Source organism: Lithobates pipiens, unplaced genomic scaffold, assembly GCF_037356315.1.
Source record: "Lithobates pipiens isolate NorthernLeopardFrog02 unplaced genomic scaffold, aLitPip1_a1.2 Scaffold_25, whole genome shotgun sequence".
In the NCBI taxonomy this organism is placed as follows: domain Eukaryota; kingdom Metazoa; phylum Chordata; class Amphibia; order Anura; family Ranidae; genus Lithobates; species Lithobates pipiens.
Window position 1 is genome coordinate 111363161 of NW_027507787.1, and position 12731 is coordinate 111375891.

General features: G+C 49.3%; 1 protein-coding gene across 2 annotated transcripts in view; it reads left to right on the plus strand.

Annotated features, from left to right (window-relative positions):
* The window catches only part of PRPF19 (pre-mRNA processing factor 19), a 563471-nt gene that overhangs the window by 112563 nt on the left and 438177 nt on the right, over positions 1-12731 (plus strand). The gene's annotated exons all lie outside the window — the stretch shown is intronic.

A 12731-nucleotide genomic window follows, 5' to 3' on the forward strand; every position in this document is an offset into this window, starting at 1 on the left:
TTTTCATTCACAAATTACGTTTTTTGTTTTAAAACTGAATGTTAAAAAGCAAGTGACATTTTCGAATTTCATTCTTTCAGCGACTGTACAAAGATTTTTTGTCTGAATATTCTGGTCTAAAACTCGATACATGTGTGACCAGCATAAGGCTTGCTTCACACCTATGCAGTTTTCTTTTAATCCTGTTCTTTTTCTGTGCGTTTTTGCACATAAAATGTTGCTGTGATTTTGCATTTAGGACAGTTTTTTGTTTTTGGGCAGATTAAAAAATGCAAATTGCTGAAAAATGCACTACATGCTTTTCTGCAGCTTCTCCATTGAAGTCTACTGAACCAAAAAAACACAAACCGTTTTGCGTTGAAAGGAGTCCCTGGCCCTTTCCAAATATGCAGCGGCTGAAAAAAGGCATAGATGTGTCTCATAGGAAATCATGATAAATGAACTGTACTGCGTTTCTGCAAAAAACGCATAGGTGTGAACCAGGCCTAAGACTTGGTAGCGCTTTTTTAAATTTATTATTTTTTTTGTATCCCCTATCACCCTGGGGTTAAAAAAAGCCCTTTATAGTGCAAAAAGAGCAGATAATCGCTACTATAAAGGGGTTCGTTTATACTGTGAAACAGTGATTGTGCATGTATGCATTTGTGTTTGTGTTTGTGTTTGTGTTTGTGTGTGTGTGTATAATATAGTAGGGGTGCTGAAATCTATGCTTTGCGATTGTGATGTCATCCCGACTTGCCCCACCCCTCGCGGGAGAGTGCTTCAAGTGTATTGTTAAAATGACTGTGTTTTAAAAAAATCCCGAGTTACAATGAAGGAAGTGCCGAATTTCACAGTACAATACATCCCGCTCATGTGACTGCCCTGTCCGGCCCATCTCTCTCCTCTCGCATCGCATATCTCTCGAGTCCTGACGTCGGCAGGAAATTCTCTGCCCTGCCTGCTGACTGTAGCTATAAGGTGTCGGATCAGAAGAGAGCAGAAAAAAAAAAGGGTAGAGACCAGAAGAGAGCTGGGCAGGGCTGAAAATTCCCCACTAACGTCAGGACTCAGACATGAGATGTGAGGGGAGAGAGGTGGGCAGGGCAGTCACTTGAGCAGGATGTATTGTACTGTGAAATTCGGCATGAAGTTAAAAATGTTTTTTTTTTTTTAATACACATATAGCGGGGCACTTCATTGTAACTCAGGATTTATTAAAACAATTTTAACAGAAAGATGCAAACAGGAATGATGGGGACCTGTCAGCAGTGGCGGTCCGTGCATTGTTGGGGGTGGGTTAGTGAAGTGGTGGCTGCGTTTGACGGGCACAGTGAGGCTGCAATTGGGCTGCAAATTTGAGCACCAGCTGCCACTGGTCACCACAGACACAGTACAGTGAACTTCACTGGGCTGTTTGTCAACTGTGGATTGTAATCCCTCCTGACTTCCCAGCAACAGTGTTTGTGAATCTCTGTATCCTGTAGTCCATGTTTTAATCCCTTGTCAACAGAATGGCACCTAACATACCTGTACGTTTCCCTTTAAGACGTGGCATTGTGGGCGCCCGAGCTCCGCGAGTGAGATGGCGGGGACCCGCGGACTCTATATTCACAGGGATACCTGCGATCGTTTCATGGAGAGGAAGAATGGGGAAATGCTTTAAACAGGCATTTCCCCATTCCTATTGTCAGCATATTGCTCCCGATCACAGGGAGCTGTGAGCAGTGATCAGTGTCATGTCACACGTAGCCCCCCCCCCCCGCGCGCAGTTAGAACACATCCCTAGGGCACACTTGACACCTGCAGCGCCCCCTACTGGTTAACCCCTTCACTGACAGTCACATATACACAGTTATCGGTGCATTTTTAATCTCACTGATCGCTGTATAAATGTGAATGGTCTAGGGCTGAAACAACTAATCGATTAATCGACAACTAATATATAATGAAATTGATTACTATTTTCATAATCTATTAAAAGGCCAGTAGCATTATGGGGTTAAAAAAACTAAAATGAGCACTTTATAGTACAAAAATAATCACTACTGCAATTATTACTTTCACAATTCTACAGTAAAAAATTAACCCCTTAAAGTCGGATTATCTGCTTTTTTTTCTACTATAAAGGGCTCATTTTAGTTTCTTTAACCCTATTATGTTACTAAACGCCTTAGACCTGGTTCACACCTATGTGTTGGTGCTTTTTGCAGAAATGCATTACAGTTCATTTGCATGGTTTCCTATGGGACACGTTCACATCTGAAAGGGTCAGGGACTTTTAACGCAAAATGGTGCTTTATTGGTTCCATATACTTCAATGGAGAAGCTGAAGAAAAGAATGCAATGCATTTTTGCAGCAATTTGTGTTTTTTAATCTGCCCAAAAAAATGCAAAAATGCAAATTTTTGTAAAATCACGTGCACAAAAATCAAAAAAACGGATCAAAAACTGCAATGGTGTGTACCGAGCCTTATGCTGGCCACATGGATCAATTTTCAGATCGTCAGAATATTCAGACGAAAAATCTTTGTACATTCGCTGAATGAAAGAATTTTGTTTGAGATTTTCACTTGTTTTTAACATTCTGTTTTTAAAATGAATGTCATTTTCTGAACGAAAACCACATACATTGTCTGAAAATTCCTTTGACTCAGAAGTTTTCCATTTCCAAATTTTCCCGTCACTGTGGTTGAAAATTAACGTCAATTTGTCCCACTTTTTTTTAAAAAAGGTTAACTGATTAATCGAAACAATAATCGGCCAACTAATCGATTATGAAAATAATCGTTAGTTGCAGCCCTAGAATGGTCCCAAAATAGCACCAAAAATGTCCGATCTGTCCGTCATGTCATACAAATCGCAGATCGCCACCATTATTGGTAAAAAAAAGACTAATGCCATAAAACTATCCCCTATTTCTCTTTTGTTCGACTGTCACAGTTCCATTAATCTTGACCATTGGGTTGTTACGCCACCTTCAGGAGAGGACCAGGCAGAACATGTTATACATGTGAAAAAACAGAGCTTCACAGTTCCGCCCAGGGGACGGTCCCTCCAGTAATAACCTCTCCTCCCTCTACTCTCCCTGTCACTATTCCCCCCCCCCCCCCCGTTGGGGATGCTGCATGATGGGCTGCTGAGCAGTGTGTGTACCTGTAGCCAGGGGTCCCCTGGGGGGCTCTCACCTTGGATGGGGGGTTGCATTGGGTGGCTGTGTCTCTGGGGGGTCTGTGGTCTCCCCGCTCTGGGGGGGTCTGTGGTCTCCCCGCTCTGGGGGGGTCTGTGGTCTCCCCGCTCTGGGGGGGTCTGTGGTCTCCCCGCTCTGGGGGGGTCTGTGGTCTCCCCGCTCTGGGGGGGTCTGTGGTCTCCCCGCTCTGGGGGGGTCTGTGGTCTCCCCGCTCTGGGGGGGTCTGTGGTCTCCGCACGCTGGTCGCCATAGCGCTGTTCTGCCTCCATTTTCACTGTCCTTTCACTGTGTACAGTGTGTCGGACATTTTTGGTGTGCCTAAATGGAAAGCATGGTCAGGAGCCATTTTTTTTGTAGCTCTGACTTTTACTCTGTGATTATGTCCCTTTATACGGGGCGGCCAGCAGCCATTTTGTAGTAGTCCAGCTCGGTTTTTATGCTCAGCGCTGGTCAGAAACCGCCGCTTGAGATCATCAGGGAAACTCCCTTGTTGACTTTCTCAGAAGGTAGTCTTCCTAGTGGCCATTACTTTGGCCAGGAGGGTTTCGGAACTGGCGGCCTTGTCCTGCAAGTCACCCTATCTGGTTATCCATCAGGATAAGGTGGTGTTGCGTCCGCAACCTTCTTTTTTGCTGAATGTGGTTTTGGCATTCCACATCAATGAAGACATTGTGTTACCATCTGTATGTCCTAAACCGACACATCCTGAGGAGGAGGCCCTTCATTCCCTAGATGTGGTCCGGGCTCTAAGGGTATATTTGCCTGCCACGGCTCCCTTTCGGAAGTCAGACTCTCTGTTCCTTTCGGTAGCTGGTCCGAAAAAAGGTATGACCGTCTCATCGGCCACTGTTTCCAGGTTAATCAGACAGATTGTGGTACAGGCCTACGCCTTGAAGGAGTAGGTGCCCCCTTTTCCTGTGACGGCCCATTCCACCAGGGCAATTGGAACCTCTTGGGCTTTCCGACATCAAGCGTCAGTCGCTTAAGTGTTTAAGGTGGCGCCTTGGTCGTCCATTCACACTTTTACCAAATTCTACAAAGTGGATGAAAGTGCATCGTCTGACGCCTGCTTCGGCAGCAGAGTTTAACAGGAGGCCATGTAATGTTGCAATTCTGCAATCTTAACTTTTTTTTTTTAAACAGAGTAAACTGAGTATAATGCACTGTTGCATTGTTGACCGTAAGTTCTGATGCGTCTAGATAAGGTGGTGACTCCCCTGTTAGGAAGCACCGTTGGTTGTGGTTGACGTTTTTATGCTGTTCCCACTTCTCGTTATGACACTGCTTGGTGACGTGCCTATGGTCAAGATTAATGGAGCTGTGTCAATCGGTGAACAAACTAGAGGGTCCAAGAGGACCCTCTGTGACGAGGTCTGATTCGCCATCCTGCGTTACCCCAGTAGAGGAGACTTCTGCATTTAAGCACCCTACTGATTGGAAGGCCGAGGCAGTGGCCCATTCCTTGTTTACAGTTGTGGGGTCCGCAATACGATCAGTACTGGCCACAGCACTTGTGTTGCAGACACTTACTGAATGGGCAAAGCTTTTGCACCGTGAATTGGAGAAGCAGCAGGCTACTCCCATCTGCGTGGAACTAGCAGACCGACCAACTAGTGCAAGGCCTTAAGTACATTTGTGATGTGGCCCTGGATACTCTCCCTTTGTTATCCAGGGCTTCAGTGTCAGCTGTGGTGCTGAGGCGCCTGATTTGGTTAAAATGCTGGTCTGCTGACCAAGCATCCAAGAAAGCCCTGACGGATCTTCCCTTCCTTGGCGACCGGCTCTTTGGCGCCTTGTTGGATGACATTATTAAAAATGCCACGGGTGGTAAGAGTACACTATTCCCACAGGCCAGGAAGGCTAAAAAGCCACGCCGTAGGCAAGGGCCCTCTTTTTCCGCCCACAATCGACTTTTTCGTCTGCCCCGGTGCTTCGACAAAACGTCCCCAGCCCGACAGGACGCCCACGGACCGTCGGAAGCGACCCTGGAACCGCAAGTCTGCGAACAAAAGTGCTACCGCATGAAGGATTGCCCCCACCCACATCTCGGATGGGGGGTCGTCTTCGGTGGACCTCCCGGTTATCCGACCAATGGGTCTGCGACCTGATTTCCACAGGCTACAAGATAGTTTCTCTCTTGGCCGCCAGACAGATTCTTCCCCTCCAGGATACCCACGTGCCCGGTTTGCCCGTAGACCCTGTTAGGGGCGGTAAGGGACTTGCTGAATCAGGGGGTGATTGTACCAATTCCGGAATCGGAGCGCTTCCAGGGGTTCTACTCAAATCTGTTTGTGGTTCCCAAGAAGGAAGGGGTTTATCCGATCTTGGACTTAAAAGCCCTCAATCACTTTGTAAAGGTGCAGAGGTTCAGAATGGAATCGGTTCGCTCAGTAGTTGCTGCACTCCATCAAGGGGGCTCCCTGGCGTCCCTGGACATCCAGGATGCATACATGCACATACCCATATGCCTTCGGCATCAAATTTCTGTGTTTGGCATTCGGGTAAGCCCACTACCAATTTGTGGCTCTTCCTTTTGGCCTGGCATCAGCCCCCCGAGTCTTTACCAAGGTACTGGCTCCAGTATTGGCATTGCTGCGACAACGCGGGATTGCGATCGTGGGCTACCTAGACGATCTCCTGAGAGCGTCTTCCGCCTCAGAATTAGGGGAGGATGTGGCGATCACCATGCAGACCCTGCAATAATTTGGGTGGCTGTTGAACCTAAAGAAGTCGGTGATTGTACCGACCCAGCGTCTTGAGTACCTAGGTTTGCTATTGGACTCCAGGGAAGCGAGAGTCTTTCTCCCTTCAAATTGCAGACTCAGAGCTGTGGTTAAACTACTGATGAACTGCAAGTGGTCGTTGCTCCGCTTTTGCATGCGAGTACTGGGGCTCATGATAGCCTGCTTCGAAGCAGTGCCTTATGCCCAGTTCCACACCAGAGTCCTGCAGAAGGAGATTTTGACAAAATGGGACAAATCTCAGTTGTCCCTGGATCGGTAGATTCAGGTGAGCCAGCCACTCAGGGACTCTCTGATGTGGTGGTTGAGGTCCCCGGTGATTCAGACCGGAAAATCGTTCCTCCCTCTCAGTTGGACGGTGATCACTACGGACGCCAGTCTATCCGGCTGGGGATTCAGTCGGCACAGGGCCTCTGGTCGACGGAAGAATCAGAGTTGCCGATCTATCTGCTAGAATTGAGAGCGATCAGGCTGTGCCTCCACACATGGTCGATTGTGTCTTCAAGGGCGTCCGATCAGGATACAGTTGGACAACGCCATGGCTGTAGCGTACATAAATCACCAAGGGGGAACAAGAAGCTCAGCCGCTGCTCGGGAGGTTGCTCACATACTTCGGTGGGCAGAGAAACACGTTCTGGCCCTGTCGGCCATATACATCCCGGGGGTGGAAAATTGGCAGGCGGACTATGAGTCGACAGATGCTGGACCCAGGGGAATGGGCATTGCATCCGGAGATATTCAGGCTGCTGTTCCTGAAATGGGGCACACCAGATGTGGATCTATTTGCCTCCTGTCTCAATCGGAAGGTGCCGAGATTTGTGTCCAGGACGAGAGATCCTTGGGCAGACGTGTCAGACGCGCTGGTGGCTCCATTTGATCAGTACCAGCTGATCTACGCCTTTCCTCCGCTGAAACTGTTACCACGCCTGCTGCGCAGAGTGGAAGCCAAGGGGATTCCAATGATCTTGGTTGCCCCAGATTGGCCTCAGTGTCCTTGGTACGCAGACCTGGTGCGTCTGGTGGCAGACTCTCCCTGGCGACTGCCGCTGCGGGAGGACCTCCTGTCTCGAGGCCCAATCTTTCACCCTGCTTTACCATGGCTGGCTTTAACGGCATGGCTGTTGAGAGCCAGGTGCTGAGGAACCGGGGTCTGTTGGACTCTGTGATTCCAACTATGTTGAGGGTGCGGAAATCTTCTTCATGGAAGAGATACTCGTACATGGAAGGCCTATATCTCCATGTGCGAGGAGAAAGGGTGGCATCCGCGCTACTTTAATATATCCAGGATCCTGCTGTTTCTTCAGCAAGGTGTAGACCAGAAGTTGGCATTGAGCACCATTTAAGGGGCAAATTTCAGCTCTGGCTGTCTTTTTCAGTGACCCCTGGCATCTCAATCATTAGTGATTAGTACCTTTGTTTAGGGGGTACGACATGTAGTCCCTCTGGTGCATCCACCGTTACCTCCGTGGGATTTGAACCTGGTGTTGTCGGCGCTTCAGAAGCCGCCGTTTGAGAATACAAGGGAGATTCCTCTGTTGACCCTTTCACAGAAAGTGGTTTTTCTACTGGCCATCACATCGGCCAGGAGGGTTTTGGAATTGGTGGCCTTGTCCTGCAAGTCTTCTTATTTGGTCATCCACAGGGATAAGGTGGTATTGCGCCCGCAACCATCCTTTCTACCAAAGGTGGTCTCGGCTTTTCATATCAATGAGGACATTCTATTACCATCGTTGTGTCCTAAGCCGAAGCACCCCAAAGAGGTGGCCCTTCACGCTCTCTATGTGGTTAGGGCACTAAAAGTGTATTTGTCGGCCACGGCTCCCTTTCCGAAGTCAGACTCGCTATTTCGGTGGCTGATCCAAAGACGGGTATGGCCGTCTCGTCTGCCACCATTTCCAGGTGGATCAGACAGTTTATAGTACAAGCGTACGCCTTGAAGGAGCAGGTGCCTCCCTTTCCGGTCATAGCCCACTCTACAAGGGCAATTGGAACTGCTTGTTGAGGTACTGAGGCTGCTGGGGCAGCAGGGAGGGTTGTTAGCACAGGGTCCGTCTCCTGGGCGGCACTGACAATTCTGTGTATTGTTACAATTTTGGCTAGTTCTCCTAGTGGCAGGCTAACAAACCCATTTAGTTAGAGAGGAGCTCTGTCGGTCAGTGAATTACAGAGAAAAGGATTTTACGGCGAGTACAAAAATCCTATTTTTTTTTTTTTTTTCCCTCTTATATTCACCTACCGACGCAGCTCCTCTTAGCCATTGGGTTGTATACCTTACCTCTAGGAGAATACTAGGCAAAGTTGTAATACAACACTGGTGTCAACCCTCCTGCCTGCTAGCAGAACTCCGTTTTTATTTTGCCTAGTGAAGGAGAAAGACCTAGGAACCCTGCGGGCCTATAGGTCCATGTTTTTTATGCAGAAGCTTTGCTTTTTGCGCAAGATGATTGATCTTGTGATCTTCTATCAACAGCCGGCTGGGTGACAGGCTGGTTCACTTATCCTTGTAGTCTCCCCAGTCCAGCCATCGAGCGTGCGCAAGTCGCAGCTACGGCTCGGCAGGCCACGACATACCTCACTTCTAGCGGTGGTCGTGAGCTTTTATGCTTCGGGGCATATGACTGGGCTACTGATGTCTGCGTCAGTGTGCCAGGCCAGTAACCTTCCCTGTACTGATCAGGAGTTTGCTACAATGGAATGTCTCCCAGCTCTTCAGGACTGGTAATTACATCTCTCCCTGTTCTGACGTGGCTGAGCAGCTGGGTATTCCCTGGGAGGTCGATTCGGGGGCTCCCCTCACCTTCCTATCGTCCCTCCCCTGTCCCTATCTTCCCTCCCCCCCTTTGGGGGGGAATGCTGCATGTGGCTGCTGAGCGATGTGTGTGCCAATATAGGGGGGCTCTGTGGGCTCTCACCTGACATGGGGGGCTGGCTGAATGGTGGTGGTCCTGGGGCCTGTATGGTATGCCCCTGAAAGGTACCTGTGAGGGTCTGCTGGGAATGGTGCAGCGATGAGCCCCTCGGTCAGTGGCAGCAGGGGGGGTGGGACTGTCACTGTCCTAAGTCCCCTTCGGGTGGCAGACAGGATAGGATCTGCATGGCTCAGAAAATAGTGTTTCTTCCCCCAAAGTCCGGACAATGGCAACTGGGTCACCTGTAGACTGCGCAGTGCCCATGGACACCCTGATGGCAGTCCTCCACTTGTTCATTGCTAGATGAAGGTTTGCATGGGAAGATAGGTACAATAAGGTGGCCCCTTCCCCCCCCCCCCCCCCCCCCCCCCCCGCCCATACTCTGGGGAGAGCTCTGGCACAGACTCGGGCACTGATGAGGCTGTTGACCCCTGCTCTGTCTTGTCAGTTGACGCTGAACAGGGCCGTTTGGACAGTAAGGATGAGTCCCCCTCCGGGCGTGAAAAAGCACTTGTTGGAGCACTTATCACAGCTGTGCGTGAGACCCTGAAGATTCAGGAGCCAGCAGGTCCCCCTGCTGAGGTGCCAGTCCTTTTTGGGTCCTGCAAGCCAGCATGTTCACCTATGGTGTTCCGTATCTGACTTATTTGACAAGTTCACTTACAGGGAATGGGGTTGCACGCAGCGGACCTTTTTGGTCCCCAGACACAGGGCGGTGCATTACCCCTTTTGAGGAAAGCCTTCTCACAAAGTGGTTGGCTCCTCCGGTCGTGGACCATCCAATATCCAGGTTAAATAAGTAACCAGGATCCCGGTAGTGGGAACTCCTGCATTTAACCCGTTCCTTTTTTACGGTTGTGGGGTCCACTGTGCGACCAGTACTGGCATCCGCACTTGTGTTGCAGACACGGACTGAGTGAGCAAAACTTGCACCGCAGGTTGGGAGAGAGTCAGGCTTTTCCTGTCTGCGTGAAACTGGGAGCGCGATCAGGCTGTGCCTCTCCACATGGTCAATGAAACGGCAAGGACATCTTATCAGGGTCCAGTCAGACAACGCCACTGCAGTGGCATACGTCAATTACCGGGGGGGGGGGGACAAGAAGCTCAGCCGCGGCACTGGGAGGTCGCTCACATACTTCGGTGGGCAAAGCGACATGTATCGGTTTTGTCGGCCATTTTACATTCCCCGAGTGCAGAACTGGCAGGCGGACTATCTGAGTCGCCAGATGCTGGACCCAGGAGTATGGGCGTTGCATTCGGAGGTGTTCAGGTTACTGTGCCTGAAGTGGGGCACACCAGGCGTGGATCTGCTGGCCTCCTGTCTCAATTGGAAGGTGCCAAGATTCGTGTCCAGGACAAGAGATTCGTGGCCGAACGTGTCAGACGCGCTGGTGGCTCCGTGGGATCAGTACCAGCTGATCTATGCCTTCTTCCACTGAAGCGGTTACCACGTCTGATTCGCAGAGTGGAAGCCGAGGGGATCCCAGATTGGCCTTAGCGTCCATAGTACGCAGACCTGGCCGTCTGGTGGCAGACGCTCCCTGGCGACTGCGATTACTAGAGGGCCTTCTGTCTCAGGGTCCGATTTTCCATCCTGCTTTACCATCGCGGGCTTTAACGGCATGGCTATTGAGAGCCAGGTGTTGAGGAACCGGGGTCTGTTGGACTCAGTGATCCCAACTATGTTGAGAGCATGGAAATCTTCTTCTAGGAAGATATATCATCGTACCTGGATGGCCTCCATCTCCATATGTGAGGAGAAAGGTTGGCATCCGTGCTATTTTTCCATATCCAGGATCCTGCTGTTTCTTCAGCAAGGAGTAGACCAAAAATTGGCGACAAGTACTATTGGAGGGCAAGTTTCAGCTTTGGCTGTCTTTTCTTAGTTATTTTATTTTTTTTTCAGCGACGCCTGCTGTCTCACTCATAGTTAGTACCTTTGTTCAGGGGGTCTGTCATGTAGTCCCTTTTGGTGCGTCCACCGTTACCCCCGTGGGATTTGAACCAAAAACCGCCGCTTAAAAATATCAGGGTGTTTCCCCTGTTGATGCTTTTTCAGAAAGTGGTCTTTCTAGTGGCCATAAAATCGGCCAGGAGGGTCTCGGAACTGGCAGCCTTGTCTTGCAAAGTCGCCTTATCTGGTTATCCATAGGCTAAGGTGGTGTTGCGTTTGCAACCGTCCTTTCTACCGAAAGTGGTCGCGGCTTTGCACATTATTGGGGACATGGTGTTACCATCTTTCTGTCCTAGGTCAAAACTCCCTAAGGATGTGGCCCTTCACGCTCTGGGCGTGGTTCGGACTCTGAAAGTGTATTTGTCTACCATTGCTCTCTTTCGGAAGTCAGTCACTGTTTGTCTCGGTAGCTGGTCCCAAGAAAGGCATGGCGGTCTCATCAGCCACCATTTCCAGGTGGATCCGACAGATTGTAGAACAAGCCTACACCTTAAAGGGTCAGGTGCCCCCCTTTCCGGTCACGGCCCACTCCACAAGGGCAATTGGAGTGTCTTGGGCTTTCTGACACCAAGCATCTTTCACTCAGATGTGTAGGGTGGCGATCTGTTAGTCTGTCCACACGTTTACCAAGTTCTACAAGGTAGATGTTGGTGCATCGGCTGATGCCTGTTTTTGGCCGCAAAGTTTTGCAGGCGGCTGTATAGTTGTAATTGAATATGCAATATTTTACTTTTTTTTTTTTTTTTTTCCTGGTTTTTCGATAAAAACCTAGTACCATTTTAAGTTAATGCACTGTTTCATTACATTCTGCAGTTTTTTTGTGCAGTTGTGGGTAGTCACTCCTGTTGAGGGTACCCTGATTTTGTGGTGGATTTCTCCACCACTGTTCTTTTTTGTGGGTAAAGTTTCACTTGTTTCCACTTGCCACGGTGGATGAAGTGTTTATGCTGTTTTCCCACCCCTCGTTTGGCACTGCTTGGGGATGTCCCAATGGCTAAGAGGAGCTGTTTGACGGTGAATATAAGAGAAAATAAAAATTTTTGTACTCGCCGTAACATCCTTTTCTCTGTAATTCACCGACCGACACAGCACCTGCCCCTCTATTTTTTTTTTTTTTTTTTTTTTTTTTTATACTTGCCACATACTTGTTGACATACTGAGTTCTGCTAGCAAGCAGGAGGGTTGATACCTAAGGGACCGCCCCATGGGCAGAACTGAAAGTTCTGAGTGTTGCATTACAACTTTGCCTAGTATTCTCCTAGAGCAAGGGTGCCCAGCCAGTAGCCCGGGGGCCACATGTGGCCCGCAGAGCCCTCTGGTTTGGCCTGCAACCCCCTGCTTTGGGATAGAATTTAAAGAATACTGTTATCAAAGGTCAGTTTATTACTAAAATCACAGTGTAAAAATGGGCATATCTGTTCTGCAGTGGTTACTGGGCAGCTTTCAAACTGATCCGCAGGTGCAGAGCAGTTTACCTGTGGGTTACCTGCACTGAGCCATAGACTTCTATTACCTGCGAGTTTGGTGAGCTTTCTGAAAGTGCCCCAAACCTGCAGAATATAAAAGAAGTCTATTGCAAACGGCAAGAAAAGCAAAGGTACACTGCATTGCACACGTGGTTCGGGTAAACCACAGCCCCATCAATGTGAAAGCAGCCACGGACCCTTTTCACGCGGTCAGTCCGACCAGTTGGACCCTCTAAGTAGTGGCAGACATAAACTGACTTGTGTTCTGCCTCCAATATGATCCGCTAAAAAGTATAGTGGGTTGTGTCAGTTTCCGCTCTGCAAATACAGAGCGGACACGGACATGCTATTCACCCGCTCCGCTCATTGTGGCCTGCGACCCATTATCAAGTCGCTTAATGGCTCTCGCTCTTCAAAAGCTTGGGCACCCCTGTCCTAGAGGTAAGGTATGAGAGAAGCTTGGTGAATTGCAGAGAAAAGGATTTTACGGTG